Consider the following 16,999-nt stretch of genomic DNA (forward strand, 5'->3'; position numbering starts at 1 on the left):
ATCATTTTACCTAAAGTCAAGGAGGAGAATTACCTTGTAATTGCCATTTATATATTGCAATTAATTGTGTAAAGTGTCAATATTATTGTGAATCTGTGTTCTTTTCAGTTCAGAAAGTTTGTGTACATCATTGAATTGTACTATGCATTATATCAATCAACTTTCAGTTTCAGTTGACTGCTAATTGCTTTACATGTTGATTTTATTTCTGTCTATAAAACCAAGCATATATTATTATACTACATTTTTGCACATTGGCTACAGTACATTTCAAACTGTATTTAACTTGTCAAATGAGTGTACTATTAGCGATAGAGCAACAGCCAATAAAACTGCAGGAAGCAAAAAATTAATATACCTTGTAGTTTGTTGGTACTAAAGTGTATGTTGATATATCAGAAAACAACAGGTGGCAACTTTTTTTGGCTAGAATGAGTTGTGTGGTGGGCTAATATTTATGCTGATAGTCAAAAGTCTGGCTATGCAGAGCTATTTGAGTGTTATATGATGGACTTATGATGGTCTTTAAGTTCCAACATGCTGTAATGGCTATTTCCTTGCTGGGCTGTTCTTGCACTTCTGTAGCTGGTAGAAACCATGAGGTAAAAAGGATCAGTCCGGAGTTCAGCAGGATAAATGATCCTTGTATTATTTTGGTTTGTCATTTTGAATGATAGCGTATGAATTCCAACCCATAAGCCAATATTTGAAAGCCATATCTGTGCGGAAACATTACAGCCCTCCCTCTCTCTCTCTCTCTCTCTCTTTCTCTCTCTGTATTTTTTCCTCATCTTGCTTCTGTTCTCCATCATTTATCGTGACTGTACGGAGAGGAAGCCAGGCTGCAGTAAAGCTGACGGACTGCATTTCGCATGACTGAGGACAAACGATACACTAGATTCTGCATGTATGAATCTCTTTCTCGAAAAAAAAAAAAAAAAACAGGAAAAAAAAGATTGGAGCTCAATTTCTGTCTGAGAGTGAGATGAGATGCTTGAGCCATGCTCTCGCTCTCTCTCTGTCCTCTTTTGAAAGATGTTTTTTGCTGCTCAGAGTCATGTGGAGGTTCTGAGGAGCTCTATTTTCTCTCTACTCTTTCTGTCAGATCACACACCATGAAAACATTCAGTTAAATTTACGCTAAATACTGCCACCTGAGTTCAGGTTAAAGAAATATGACAAAAATAATATAAAGCATCTTGACGTAAAATAAAATTATATTTGTAACTGTTACTTTGCCATATAAACTTAACAAGACAATACATTTTTACTTGAAAAAATTATTTTAATAATTTATCATATGTTTTACTAATAATCTTATGGTGCAGTACTGTAGTTTGGACTGTAAAAAAAAATGTTTTTTTTTTTTTTTTTAAATATTGACTGACTTAGGATAGAAATTATATTGAGCATAGAGCATGAATATAGTGAAATTATTACAATTATGAATGCAAAAAAACGTGGTAATGCATAAGCATTCTTCATTCTGTTCTTGTTAGAAAAAATTACAAGTGCATATATCTATCTATCCATCCATCTATCCAACCATTCGTCCATCCATCCAACCATCCATCCATCCAACCGTCCATCCATCCATCCATAGATCCAACCAACTATTGGTCCATCCATCCAACCATCCATCCATCTAACCCTCCATCCATCCATCCAACCAACCATCCATCCATACATCCAACCAACCATTCGTCCATCTATCCAACCGACCATCCATCCATCCGTCCATCCAACCAACCATTCGTCCATCCATCCAACAATCCATCCATCCATACATCCAACCAACCAATCATTCGTCCATCCATCTAACCGACCATCCATCCAACCAACCATCCATCCATCCATCCGTCCATCCAACTGACCATCCATCCAACCGACCATCCATTCATCCATCCATCCAACTGACCATCCATCCAACCAACCATCCATTCATCCATTCATCCATTCATCCATCCATCCAACTGACCATCCATCCAACTGACCAACCAACCATTCATCCATCCATCCAACTGACCATCCATCCAACCGACCATCCATTCATCCATCCATCCAACTGACCATCCATCCAACCAACCATCCATTCATCCATCCATCCAACTGACCATCCATCCAACCAACCAACCAACCATTCATCCATCCATTCAACTGACCATCCATCCAACCGACCATCCATCCATCCAACCATTCGTCCATCCATCCAACCATCCATCCATCCGTCCGTCCATCCAACCAACCAACCATCCAACCACCCATCCGTCCATCCAACCAACCATTCGTCGATACATCCATCCAACCGTCCATCCATCGTTCTGTCAATCCAACCAACCATTCGTCCATCCAACCAACCAACCATCCAACCACCCGTCCATCCATCCATCCATCCGTCCATCCAACCAACCATTCGTCGATCCATCCAACCAACCATCCATCCTCCCAACCGTTCATCCATCCATCCAAACATCCATCCATCCATCCAACCAACCATCCATCCATCCATCTATCAGTCCATCCATCCATCCAACCAACCAACCAACCAACCAACCAACCAACCAACCACCCGTCCATCCATCCAACCAAACATCCAATCATTCATCCATCCATTCAACAACCATGTTTGAGGTTTATGTAATTGACTTGAACACTGTAGTCATGTCTAGTTTCAGATTTACCAATCCCCAGACACTGTATATAAAAAATAAAAAAAAACATTCTGTGATTGGTCGTGTTACCTGTCAGTCATGTCAGTTAAGTGGGTGGTTCTTGGAGCAAATAAGCGGACCAGACTTCATGTAAGAGTAGGGCTAATGTTACTGTCAGTAATGTGTGTATAGCCTTGTCAGGATCGGCTGGTAATATTCATACATGGGCAGATGGTTTCTGTGCAGTGGCTCTTCTGTGATTTATTAAAATATCTGCTTTCTCTGACAGCTGAACTTCACTGCTCACCTACAATCAGAGCAAAATGAGATCAGAACAGCGCTGATGAACAGTGTCATTTCAACCCCTAACACATACAAGGTTGCAAACACAAGGTGCTGATGCATGCTGGGAACCGCTGCAGATCTCTGCTGAAAGAGCTGATTGTAATTGTTAGAAAACTCGAGCAAAAGACACCCCGCTCTCCTCTGTTTATGCATGTGATTATAGTGTGTGCGACTGAAGAAAGAAGAAAAGAGTAAAGGTTGAGAAACTGAGTGGTACTTTGTGAATATTCATATGAACGTTTGAATATTCATGTTCATGAATCCATGCATGCTTAATGAGATAAAGAAGTGTTTATGCTGCCTCACAGTAAATGTGACTGTAATCTGAGTGTCCTGTGCTGTTGAATAGCTTCCACTGAGATATAAAACCATCAGAGGTGGAAAAATGGATTTCTGGAAGCGTGTGTGCTGGAGAAAGATTTGGTGTAATCTGCGTTTAAGAGGAGGAACTTGTCGTCAAGGTCAGTCCTTTCCCTCTGAGAGGCGGCAGTGTGAAGACATTTCTTGGGCGGTGAGGGGGCTGCTGGGAAAGAGATTTGTAGCCGGTGGTGAGGGGAACGGAAAGAGTTTGGAGATTATGCCACACATGCATGAATCTGGAGGGCGGTAATGTGAGCTGGAACGGGAAACTGGTGACCAGAGTAATGCGCAAAAACAAAATGAAAATGTTATTTTGGAGTCTGGGAAACTTGGAGTTTTCATTTATGTTTCATTGAGGTGTCAACTGTTTTTCCTCATTCCTTAGAAATGTTTGGAGCCCCAAACATGACATGCGGGGCGGGGCGGGGGATTATATATATATAATGAATTAAGAATGTTTTCATTCATTTGTTCCCTCGTTTTAGTTAAATCATGGCCACATATTAAGAATCTGTTCTCTCGTTTTAGGAAATTGTGGCCGTAAATTAATAATTTGTTCCCTCATTTTAGGAAATTGTGGCCACAAATTGTTTTTTTTTTCTCAATTTATTAAACCGTGGCCATGAATTAAAAATTTGTTCCCTCGTTTTAGTAGATCGTGGCCAAAAATTAAGATTTCATTCCCTCGTTTTAGTAAATTGTGGTCATAAATTAAGAATGTGTTCCCTTATTTTAGTTAAATCCTGGCCACGAATTAAGAATTCAATCGTTTAAGTAAATCATGGCCACTGATTTGTACTGATCTGTTCCCTTGTTTTAGTAAAGGGAACTAATTACTACATTTTACAAAACGAGAGATTGAATTACTAAATCTTGGGAATGATTTGTAATTTGTGGCCACATTTTAACTGAAACAAGAGAATCAACTAAAACGAGGAAACAAATTAATAAAATGAAAGAAGGAATTCCTAATTCACTTGGAACATATTCTTAATTTGTGGCATGATAAAAACATTTTTGCCTGCATGTCCCTGATGTGCCACATTCAAATTCAATAATATGGTGACAAACAGTTTGTAGTTTTGTAGGTTCTAGATTTTCAGAAATGATAATAAATCTGGGATGAATCCAAACCATCCTGTGACTGCTTTAAATATCCAGGCTTTATAAATATTCTGCCTAAAAATAGACTCTACGTGAGATGCTGCTAATAATACGGACATTATGGCGGAGTGTAAATGAATCCAAAGCAATAGCAGACCATTATTCAAGCAGATATGTGAATACATTTCCCTAAAATGGCTCTATTGTGTAGAAACAGAATTCCCAGGTACCTCCTCAGGTCACAAGGGAACATTGACTTTCTTGTGGAAAATTCAAGTGGTAATTCCAGATGAGTACATCTGATTAGTGCAGCCACAGGAGGGGCCTGTGGGTAAATCTGTGATTCGCACCCTCGGTGTGGTCAGAGTGAGGCCGTCGCTCCATTTGGGGAATGCAGCGATGGGTTTTTAATCATGTCTGAATTACATCAAACTCAGCAGGATTATCTCCCCTGCAGCCATCTGCCTCTTAATTAAATTGTCTTTAGACTGAGTTTGTCTGTTGGGATGATATGGGAGGATCTACCTAAAGGAAATCAATCAAATAACCCCAACACTTTTTTGATTTTTTTTTTACCTCCTGACCTGCAGCTGCTTCCCTGTCCCTTTGTAAAACATCCTGTTGGTAAAGATTTTCTGTTTATTTCCACAACAGTGTTTACCAGTGTAGTTTTCCCAATGGAAAGGGTTTCAAACTATGAGATAATCCCATACAGCCCCTCAAGTGTTAGTAATTTATCCTTAGATCCAGTCTACAGATCAATTGTCATTTTCTAAGATTTGCTTTGAGCTTTAATGTGATCCCTTTCTTAAGGATAGCCAAATATGGATTTTAAAATATAAAAAGCAGTGGACAAGGATTTTTCAAAATTTTTGATGACAAGGATCCAAAAATATGATGATCCCCTATTTAAAAAAATTAATAATACATATATATATATATATATCTATATATATATAGTATTAGGAAAATGCTTAGTGTGATTTATAATATACAGTATATACAAACTAAATTATAAAATGGTTAGCAGAATTATATTATTGGCTTATATATTGCCTTTATACTAAAGCAAATTATTAAAATATTATGTGGGGATTTTTTTTTTTCTTTTGGTATTTTTATTTTATTTTATTGACATTTTTTTTTTAAATAATAAAATATAAATATAATTTTTAAATATATAAATTTTCCATAAAATTAGGCCCATATGTAGATTTTTTTCTAAGTAAAAAATAGTGTTTTCAATAGTATTTAAATAGTCACTGATTTCTAATCTTTAAAATTTTCGAATATTCTGTTTTATCAATTGGTAAACATTAAGTATTGAAAGTAAAAAAAGAAATGCCCTGGTCTAAGTGAGAACAACAAACAAGCACTCATTTACTCTTCCCTATATAGCGAATGTCAGGTAGTGCATTATGTAGAGAAGCAATTTTTGGACACTTTGTATATGCATCACATTCTATATGGTGCAACAATACTAGATGACTACAATCAGTAGAGCCATTGACACTGGCTGCGCTAGTTCAGGCGACGCTCCTTCAGATGATGAATGCCCATCCTTATAAATTTAAATACCTGACCATTACATCAAAACCGGCTTGTAATGTTTCTGGTCTCTTAATAGGACTGCTACCTGCCTGATCTTCAAAGAGCAAATTACAGTTCATTGCAGGCATCATTAGTCCACTAAACATGCAGATCAGTGTGTATATAAGGGAGAAATGAAGCACTCAACTCTGAAAAGGTCTGTCTGAGCATCAATAACTATGCCAATAAATGTATACAGTTAAAATTCAAGGTGCTAAAACATATCTATTTGGTAATTTGAGAGCTCAATGGTGCTGATCCGATACTGAGAAACAGCTGATGTTTTCAGCTACATGCTGCATCTGATTTTCATACACGCCATTATGGCATCTGTATCTGTCTGAGAGGTGTGTGGAGAAAATTTGTGGAAAAAAATCCATCTCTCCTCCTTTACAGCAGGATCATTGTACCAATAAGATATTTATGAACAAACTTAGGTACAGGAGGATGCACACACTCATGCATACTTGCACTATGCAATAATGTAATGTCATTGATCTGTAGAATAGCCTGTGCTGGTTTTATTCTCTTCGAGTGGTTTGATGTTGGCGAGCCATACTGGCACAAACAGATGCCAAACATTTGGCCAAGCTGCAAGCTGATCTGCATCCTTATTCTGCTGTCCATCCATATTCTGCTGCCATAAATTTTCTTAATTTGCCTTGTTCATAAGCTAAGTGTTTTTAATTGATCTCACTTTTGAGTATTCATCTGAGTAATTGAGATGCAGGATAAAAATAGACTATTGGTTTCCACAGAGATGCTGCATTCAAAGAGAATTTCATACTAGTGATGCAGTACTGTAACATTTCAGTACTGTAACTATTGTAGGGATGCATTTCTGTAGTAATTTTGTAAAAGTTTGGTACAGTAGTGTTTCATTACTATAATATTTCAGTACTTTACCATTTCAATACTGTAAATTGTCAGTAGGGTAGAGTTCTAGCACTGTAAAATTTCAGTACTATACCGTTTAATTTGTTGATTTTATGATATATGATTTAGTACTGTGGTGTTTTAATAGTGTAATATTATTCTGGTAATAGCCTTAACAATGTTAAATGTCAGTACTATACTGTTTTAGTATTGCATGATTTTAGTACTGTGGCTTATTATTACTGGAATATTTCAGTTCTAATACAATAAAATTTATGTACTGTAATATTTCAGTTCTGTAGGGTTTTGTTAAAGTAAGATCTCTTAATACTGTAAAATATTAGTGCAGCAGATCAATCTTATATGACTTTAGTATTGTAGCATTTAAATAACTATAATATTTCAGTACTCTACAGTCAAACCATAAAATGTCATAACTGTACCGTTTTAGTTTTGTATGATTTCAGTACTGATTATTACTGTAATGTTTTACAGTCCCAATACAGTAGAATTTATGTACGGTAAGATTTCAGTACTTTGTACTCTTAATACTGTACAACGTCAGTGTAGCAGAGTTTAATAATGTATGACTTCAGTCTTTTTTGCTGTAGGGATTCATTATTGGAAGGTCTGAATGCAAGGCTTATTCCTCAAAGAATTGCTTGCTTTGATGTTTGGGTGAAAATGTGTTTCATGAAGTGTAAAATCTCTTCTGAGAGAGAATCTGAATATTATGCGCGTACATGGGCAGGCGGTGAGTACTGATTATGTAAACCCTAACAATGACCTCATGGCCCTCAGTCAAAGGTTACAAGGCTTGTGTTCTTCTGTCAGATTTACCAAAACAATTCACCATACTTAGAGTTTGACGTCATGTATTGTAAGACTGAAAAATCTCTGGTTTTGAAACCTACTGTAGAAAAGCGTGTGATTTCTTTTATATGGATAGTTTTAACTCTGTATATTATGTTCTATAGCCTGACCGGTGCCAGCAGAGACAGACGAAAAACAGGTCACTCTTAAACTGGTTCTGGCCCTTTTCCTGTTCATTTTACAAAAAAATAATCTGTTGTTAATTAGCTAAAGTAAAGCAATCGAAGTTAATATGTCTGGTCTTGTCTGTGTATTGTGTTTTGGGGGAGTGGCCACTGTGTTTGGGGTGTGGCTACCAGTTGTTTTAACCCGCTTATGTAATTAAGTAGTCTTTGAGAAGGAATGGGAACTTGTAAGGTGTATAAATATTTGTTGGCAGTATAGTTGTGTTTACAGTTCTGTTTAGTGTTATCAATGCTATTTTGTATTAAATTATGGTATTTAATTTACATTTTTGCTTAATAAATGTGGTAATAAATCTATGGAGGATGTAATAAATGGAAAAATGTGAACATGAGGTTGGATTTACTCGTGACCCTCATTATAAATGCAAAATGACTATTTTTTCTAGTTCTGAAATGTGTATTTACCTTAGAAAATCTAAATTCTACTTTTCCAGTATATCTTCAAGTTTTCTCCCACTATGAACCAGTGATTGTAAAATTAGATGCTGGTAATCCTGACAGTCCTTGACTCGCTGTGTGTGCATGTGATCTGAGTCAGTGTGGGTAGATATGATTGCTACAGCATAGCAAGAGAATACAGAACAAGAGAATGAGATTTTGTTGGTTCCAGATGAGATGAGTGCTGTGCTGGAAACATCTTTTAAAGTAGCTATTGCTGTCTCTGCACTGTAGCCTGCGGCTGGGAAATGCCATCAGTAATACAAAGAGAAATATCTCAACATAGTGTATTGTGTGTGAGCCCAGCTAAAGTGAGCCGAGCCATTTGATCTGACAAGCTGAAATCTGATTGGCAGCTTTACGAAACCTCTCAGAATCAGTGTGTGCAGGTTTTTGTAATAGTCCATCTAGAAACATAGTCATGTTTATACAGTACAAGGTTGATAAAAAGAGAACTACTGAGAAATATCCTTTTTTTGGTCCAAATTCGCCAGATCAGTCATCAAATCTTTAAAACCAAAGATTTAATTTGAGATGCTTAGTAGCTAGTAACCAAAACTATCCACAAGAATAACTATACGTTGTGCTTTGTTTTCTAAATGATGTCTACACTGAAGTTGTAAATAAAACAACAGATTATTGAAGTATGTTTTACTAGAAAATACTATTTTTACATTTCTTTGTAATTATTTGTGAAATTAAAATTTATAAGCAAGTTTATATATATATTATTTATTTATTTTATTGTATAGCATCTGGCTGTGTCATTGTCAATTATTTTAAATTTGATTAGTTTTAGATTTATTCTTAAGAAGTACCAGCATACATAACAGCATATATATGTGTGTGTGTGTGTGTGTGTGTGTGTGTGTGTGTGTGTGTGTGTGTGTGTGTGTGTGTGTTTACACACATTATATTTTGTTTCCTCAACTACCTATTAATCATCTACTTTAGAGTAGTGGCATGACAAACTGTGGTTGATTTCTTGACATGTTGGTCAGATGGTCGATCAGATGGGTGATTCTTGGCCAAAATAGTTTATGCTGCTAGTCAAAAGTCTGGCTAGGCAAAACCAGGCCAGAATAAGACACAATGTGGGCAATAATCAAAAATCTGTCAAGCCATTAGTTTCTCCATTAGAGAGTATTGTGTTGGATTGCATGCATCACTTTGACCTTTCTAGCCCTGGAAAGAGGCGAGATGGAGATGGAGAGAGAGCAAAAGAGCAGGATTATTCTGAACTGAAAGCCATGTGTGAAGATGGAGTTTGTGTCACACTGGACTTGTAGATCATATCAAGTGTCGCTCAGACGTCAGATTAGGCCTAATATGCGTCTGCCCTCATCACGACGTCCTGTGCCTTACAAAATACTCAGATTTGTCATGCTGTTCAAACATTAACTGTGAAATAAATCATGTGGTTTGGAAGATGCCATTCTGGTGTTTGTTTTCTCCTCGCTGACGGCTCTTTTCCTGTCGGTCTCATTTTCCCCAGTCACAAAGAATCAGCTAGAGAAACAAACGCAGACATACAGCACCAAATGAGAGTAGAAATTGGCAGTTTTACATGGTTTGAGTTAAATTTTAAGAATGCTAGTTTAACCCTCTCTTGAGTGATGTGAGGGCTTCGAATGAAAGACAGAAACTGTGTACTACAGAAAACAACTGTCGCAACTCGTTTGTCTTCTAGTCACTTTTTTACATCTACAAATTTGCCATCAGAAGTTTCTCTGGGACTTTTGTTTTAAACATTTATGCCAGTAAAATGAATATATTACGAACAAACATCATGATTGGCCTCTTTCAAATGACATCACAGAGTTTTAACAACATTTCTGAATGTTGTGGAAAATGCAATTTATTTTAGTTTTAGTAATAACAATAATTTACTTAAACCAAAAATCTATAATCAAATAAATATCTATAATAAAAAAAATAATTATTTTAGTTTTAGTAATAACAATATTTTACTTATTTCGGGTTTTTTGAAATTGTGTGATGTGCTTTTGGTCAATTTAATATTAGTCATATTCTTTAACTCTTTCTATTTAGGTTTAATTTATTTCAACTGTAGTTTTAGTCATTTTAGTACTTCAACAGTTAGTAGACACTTTTTCAGTTATTCAATTTTTTTTTGCACGTGTGTGTGTGTGTGTGTGTGTGTGTGTGTGTGTGTGTGTGTGTGTGTGTGTGTGTGTGTGCAGCACCTGTGTGTGTACTTTGTGTATATATATATATATATATATATATATATATATATATATATATATATATATATTATATATATATATATATATAGTACCTCAGAATTTATTAATGTGTAGGCCTATATATTGTTTTTTATTTGTTGTTGTTGTTTGTTTGTTTGTTTGTTTGTTTTTTCTCTTATGTCCACTAAGAAATACTGATGCTGGTAAAATCACTCAGTCACTTTTGGATTCTATACACATGACTCTCAAATGATACAGATGTCACCATCTTATGACAGGAAGTTCACTTTAAGAACTCGAAGCTTGTTAGCTGTGACACACACACTCACACACACACTCAGGTGTTAAGTGACTCCGATCCTGTAGGTTTAGTCTCTGCATAGCAGCGGCGTCTGCAGAAATCTCTCATAACTCATCCGTTAATGCAGCCCAGTCGGAATAAGACCATCGATCCAGGCATACGTCTGTCTGGAAAATCTCCTGAATGCAGCTTTAATCTGATTTATCACGCAGAAGGGGCTGAAAATCCTAGGCCGCCCATTTACTGAATGCAGTTATGGGTGCGTGTGATGTGCACTGACCTCTATGAATTTAAACAGACAGCTGTTATGTCACGGGAGGCCGTTTGTTTATGCTGCTCACAGCTATTGTGTTCAAACAGCTTCTTCAGGCGGATGCTTAAGGTGCCCGGAAAATGATTTTCCAGGCAACAGCAATCTGAGTGAGAGCAACAGCGCCCCCAGGACCTCATGTGTGGTACTGCAGTCAACAACAGAAAGAAAATGATTCTTCTGGAGGTTTTTCCTGAGAAAGAAAAATGCTGTAGGTTGGTCCAGAAGATAATACCATAGTCTTATGATATGATTTATTCATCATATGATAATCTTTATATCTAATATGAAGTCACAAAATTTTACCCCATGTCTTTGATATGTAACCTGACACTTCAATATTGACCATGTATGGAGGAAAAAATATGGCATTTTTCAAAATATCCTCTTTTGTGTTCCACCAAAGAAAGTCATACATGTCTTGGAATGATTTGAGGGTGATGGAAATGATGACCAAGTTTTCATTTTTGAGTAAACTGCCCCTCATGCTGTGAAGAAATAGAGTATGGATCAAGTATGTAAACATTGGAATGTGGCAGATTTGGCAATGTCTGTGCTGACTACATATCTGTAGACCTGTAAATTAATGTATCGTGTGGATCAAAACCAGTGATCAATATTGTTCTTGATATTGCTTCTCAGTAGTTTTTGTATTCACCACTATTTCTTTATGTCAGAAATATGGTGGTCGTGGGGTCATGTGACTTAAAAGGTGAAGATTAAGTGGTAGGCTACTGTCTGATTACCACATTTATTCAATAGCTTGTACTATTCTCGAGTTGCTTAAGATAAATGTATACAGGTTTGGTGTATGAAATTATATTACCACCATGGTAGCCTGTTTTCTGTAAGATTAAACATTTATAGATATATCAGTTTGATCACACATGTAGCTAACATGGAAACATAAAATTCCACTCAAATACCCTGCAGTTACTTAAATTAAACGGAGGTAACTTAAAAATAACCGTGTTTCTAATGCATTCAGTATCGATCAATTCTTACAGTATTAGCCTACTTACTGATATTCTGGCGTGAAATATGGTTCTCGTGGTAAACTGTCGTGAGGAAGAGGCGTATTTCTCTCAGTATTTGCGTGAGAATCTCTCTCACACGCACATTTCGGGGCAGTTTATCTGTTCAGACATTTCGGAGAGGCTGAATACACGCGGCTTGGAGACGCGCGCGCGTCTGTGTGAGTGCGCGCGTGTGTGAGGCGCTGGGTGAGTCCAGACTGCAGACGGCAGAAGAAGCGAATCACTGCTGAGGTTTTAATAGGACAGACGGAGGATAGCAGAATATCTGTGCGACTCCTTGAGCTCGTCGAGCCGTCGAGAGATGATGTTGATGAAGATGAGGATGAGGATGTCTGTGATCACATGAAGAGATCAGGGGTTTATCAGGCAAGGATATAAGCACTTTCAGCGGTGTTTGTGGACGGATCGTCGCGTTTTATAAGATGAACATATCCGCGTGTTATTGCAGCGATACAGAATGATGCTGTAAGTTCACAACGCTTCGGATTTTAAGGTGTGTGTGAGAGAGAGAGAGAGAGAGAGACTGCCTATATTATATATTTAAGAGCAAATGCTATGTGTGTGTCATTTAAAATTAAACTAATAAAAAAAATATGCGTTTCACCTATATATTTTATCTATACATATATATGACTGTGTGTGAGTGTGTGTGCATGTGTGTTTATATATATAAAACTTTACATAATATATTGTCGCATTATCTCATTTAACTGTTAAATCTTTGACAGACTTCTTACGGTCTTACCAGACAATTCAGATAATTAAGTGTTTGGGTCGGTCTGTGTTGTCTGTGAAGCTTTCTTCTGGATTAAATGATTTTGTCATGTAGTTATTGAAGAAACCACAAATATTTCTTCACCAAACAGGGAGAAAAAAGTTTGACATGGTTAGAAATTGAGGGGTGCTCAAGGCAAAAAAAAAAAAAAGCCCCCTTTGGAACCATTTTTCTAAAGAGTGTATGAATTTATCAAATTTAAGTATTTGACATAGAAGGATGGAAAACGTTTTTAGAAAGTTATACTCTCATAAAGGTCAAAATGCCTTTGAAAATGAAATCAATGGAATATCAGTGAAAAAATGGCTGCATGGTCTTTATGGTATTTTATTGTTTGGTTCAATCATGTTAGTGAAGATCCGTGCAGAAAGGCTTTAGAATGGTTGAACAGAGCTGTAGAATCATCATTCTGAATGAGCAGCTGTCTTTAATAAGTGCTGGGCCATTCAGTGAAGTTGATTTCAGTATTGATCTGATTTGGATTTGAGGATTTGATGCCAGGTGCTGCTGATATCTCTGTCCACACAGAATATTAAATCAGTCTGGGCAATTTCAGCCCAGCTGGCTCGGACTATATTGGGTTGGGTGTGTGTGGGTTATCCGTTATGTCTGCTGCTGTTGGATTAGTTCTTCATATAAATCTCAATGGAGCTAAAAGATTTCCTACAGAAATACTGGTCCAAATATCACTTCCTCTGTGTGAGCTATGAATTCAGGGCCCTTGTGAATAAACCTCACGTATATATAAAACTTGGAACGCCATGCTCAGAAGAGCACACTCGCCATTTGTTACGCCCACGTGGGCATTTGTAAAAAGCAGGCTTGACGTGACAATGTGCTTGCCACCGTGCGTATGTTTGACCTGGTGCATTTACTGTCTCCAATGGCAAAAAAATATATGTGCGTTACATTGTGATCGCTGGTTTTACAAACGTAATCAGTGTGATGGACAGAACTCGTAGTGCAATAAAGGCATCGGCGGAGAATGAATTCGCTTTGTGTCAACAGAAATCACTTTCATTTCTCCAGTGTGCAAATAATATGAAGTACAAATAGGTCCGACTGATGTCATCTCGACAGGGCCTGGATGAATCTCTGATTCGTATATTTTATTTGATAGTAGCAATGATATCTGGCTTTAAACTCTAACTGTGAGACTGGGCTTCTTGATGAACATGTTTGCAGCACAGTGTGAGCTGATTTTTACTGTATAACCTACAAAGTGACCATGCACTCCCAGGGTACCCATTATCTGACTGCAATCACCAATCCTCAAGGAGAAAAGGGTCATTTACATGTAATACTTTACCAGTCAATGTAAATTTCGTCATTGTTTACTCATCTCAATGTCATTTTGAACCCATATGACTTTCTTCTATAAAATAGAAAAGAACTGAAGCTTTCAAGAATGCGAAAGCATCGTACAGTTACCCTAAAAGTTCTCAGTACAATTTGTGTGCTATATCTATGAGTCTTCTGCAATTGTGATAAATTTGTTTGAAAAATGAACCAAATGTAAGTTATTAACTGACCATCTTCGCATCTAGTGTGCCGCTGCTATCTGATCAGTGATTCAGTGAGTCAACTTGAGAGCCAGATCAGTCCAGTTTGTGAATGAATCGTTCAGACTCTTTTGTGAACTGAACCAACTGTTTCATTAAAAAGATTTGTTCAAAATAATTAATAATTCACAAATCAATGCTACTTCTCATAAAGGGAAAAGACAGTAATATAGTGCACAAGTCGTATGGACTATTAAAATAAAATAATTTTGAATAACAATAAAATTGTTTTGTATAATAGATATTATATTATCTCAGGTACATGAATAAATAAATATAAAATATTTATGAAAGTAAAAGATTCGTTCTAAAGAATGAATCATTCATAAATCAAACCCGATGCTACTTCTCATAAACGAAAAAGATTGTAATATAGTACACAAGTTAGTCAAATATAAAATAATTTTGGATAAAAGATTTACTCAAATAAAAATGAATGATTCACAAATCAGACTTAGTGTCACTTTCCTTATGAACTGAAAAGATTCAATGTAATCTAGTGCGCAAGTCCCTTAGTGTTCCACAAGAAAGTCATGCAGGTTTGGAGGAATTTATGACAAAAATTGTCATTTTGGGGTGAACTGTCCCTTTTAAGCAAGTGTACATAGAATTAAAAAAATCTAAATATTTTTAATGCAGATTTTGATATGGTTAAATACACAAGCTTTGTCCTCATGAGTCTGCAGATGGATTCACTGACTTGTTGTGTAGCACAAGACTTTAAAGATCTGCGATTATACAGATCAGAGGGAGGGGCATGTGAAGGGGAGGAGTTTGTCCTGTTGTGTCTTATTGCTGTTGACTTGTGTCACACACGCATGCTCACTTACTCCTGGCTCTTTAAAGTCAAATCACTTACAGTCTCATTGTCAGAGCGAGAGAAAGAGAGAAGTAGAGCAGCTTACCACTAATCTTTAAATGAAATGCTTTTTGCCCAGGAGAAAAGCCCTGCTGAATAACTATTATTTTATCCATTAGTTTTGCATTAGTTTCCTGAAATTTAAATTGCTGTCTGTTTAGCGAATAGTCAGGCACGGTGCATCCAAATTAAATTATTTCGGAAATCAGGATTTTTGCCTGTGCGTTGTCAAAGTTGTTATATTAGTGATATTCTCTAGCAGATGTTTAATGGCGCAGCATCATATTACGCTTTAAAAAGACATTACGTGCAGTTCAAGACGTTTCCATAAAGCGACATGAAACTGCATTTATGTATGATACATAAACGTTGGATTCATATTTTTATGATAACTCGGAGGATGTTCTGGAAATGAATTGGCAGTAACGAGCCAGCAGAGCTCATTAGTGTTGCAGGGAGAAGATGCTCTAGTCCTGCTGAGTAAATGTTAATCACAGTGGAACAACTTGGAAATGTCAGGTAGTCGTGCGTTGGGGCCTGGGTTGTGGGTGGTGCTCGTGTTGTGGTTGTGTTTTTTCGTCCGTCTGTGGGCGGTGCCTGTATTGTGACTGGGTGGTAAAATTGAGTCAATACAAGAAAATTTGGCTTAAGATTGATACCATAGGCAATAAAAAAACCTGCCTCAGACAACAGGATGAAAGTGAAAATTATTTTATTCACAGTTCTGTAAAATCTTACAAATGACATTGTAATTTTGATTTAATTTTTTTATTAATTAATTATTTAGAAAAATAAAATACGATAATAATTTATTATTATTTAACAAGTATCAAAGCGGAAGTTTCATCATGATATTTAGATTATTTAAATAATCAAAATAAAAGTAATTAATTATTCATTAAAAACTGTGTGTGTATATGTGTGTGTGTGTGTGTATATATATATATATATATATATATAAAATGTTGTATAAAATTATTCTTATTAAAAGTATTATTTAAATAATAATCCAAATATATATAGTAATAATAATAGTGCTGTCAAATGATTAATCGCGATTAATCGCATCCAAAATAAAAGTTTTTGTTTACATACTATATGTATGTGTACTGTGTATATTTATTATGTATATATAAATTAGGGCTGTCAAATGATTAATCACGATTAATCACATCCAAAATAAAAGTTTTGTTTACATAATATATGTGTGTATACTGTGTATATTTATTATGTATATATAAATACACACACATGCATGTATATATTTAAGAAGAATATGTTATGTTTATATATTAAATATATTTATATATAATATAAAATATAAGAATATAAATATTTAAATGTATATACATGTAAATATTTTCTAAATATATAATTTATGTGTGTGTATTTATATATACATAATAAATATACCCTGTACACATACATATATTATGTAAACAAAACTTTTCTAAGCAATAAAAAAAAACAAAATTAATCATCATACAAACCTAACATAAATACATACACATACAGTAAATATT

The 16,999-nt window shown here is 35.9% G+C and overlaps 1 protein-coding gene across 6 annotated transcripts in view; it reads left to right on the forward strand.

Annotated features, from left to right (window-relative positions):
* The window catches only part of LOC109059824 (leucine-rich repeat and immunoglobulin-like domain-containing nogo receptor-interacting protein 1), a 74,799-nt gene that overhangs the window by 38,565 nt on the left and 19,235 nt on the right, over nt 1–16,999 (forward strand). Inside the window, exon 1 of one of the 6 annotated variants that reach the window (XM_042715081.1) lies at nt 12,123–12,773. The exons of 4 other annotated variants lie outside the window; for them this stretch is intronic. The gene's annotated coding sequence lies outside the window, so the exon portion shown is untranslated. Of the gene's footprint in view, nt 1–12,122; nt 12,774–16,999 lie in introns of those variants that run through there. One more of the 6 variants, XM_019077006.2, reaches the window with a different exon arrangement.

Source organism: Cyprinus carpio, chromosome A25 (assembly GCF_018340385.1).
Source record: "Cyprinus carpio isolate SPL01 chromosome A25, ASM1834038v1, whole genome shotgun sequence".
Taxonomy (NCBI): domain Eukaryota; kingdom Metazoa; phylum Chordata; class Actinopteri; order Cypriniformes; family Cyprinidae; genus Cyprinus; species Cyprinus carpio.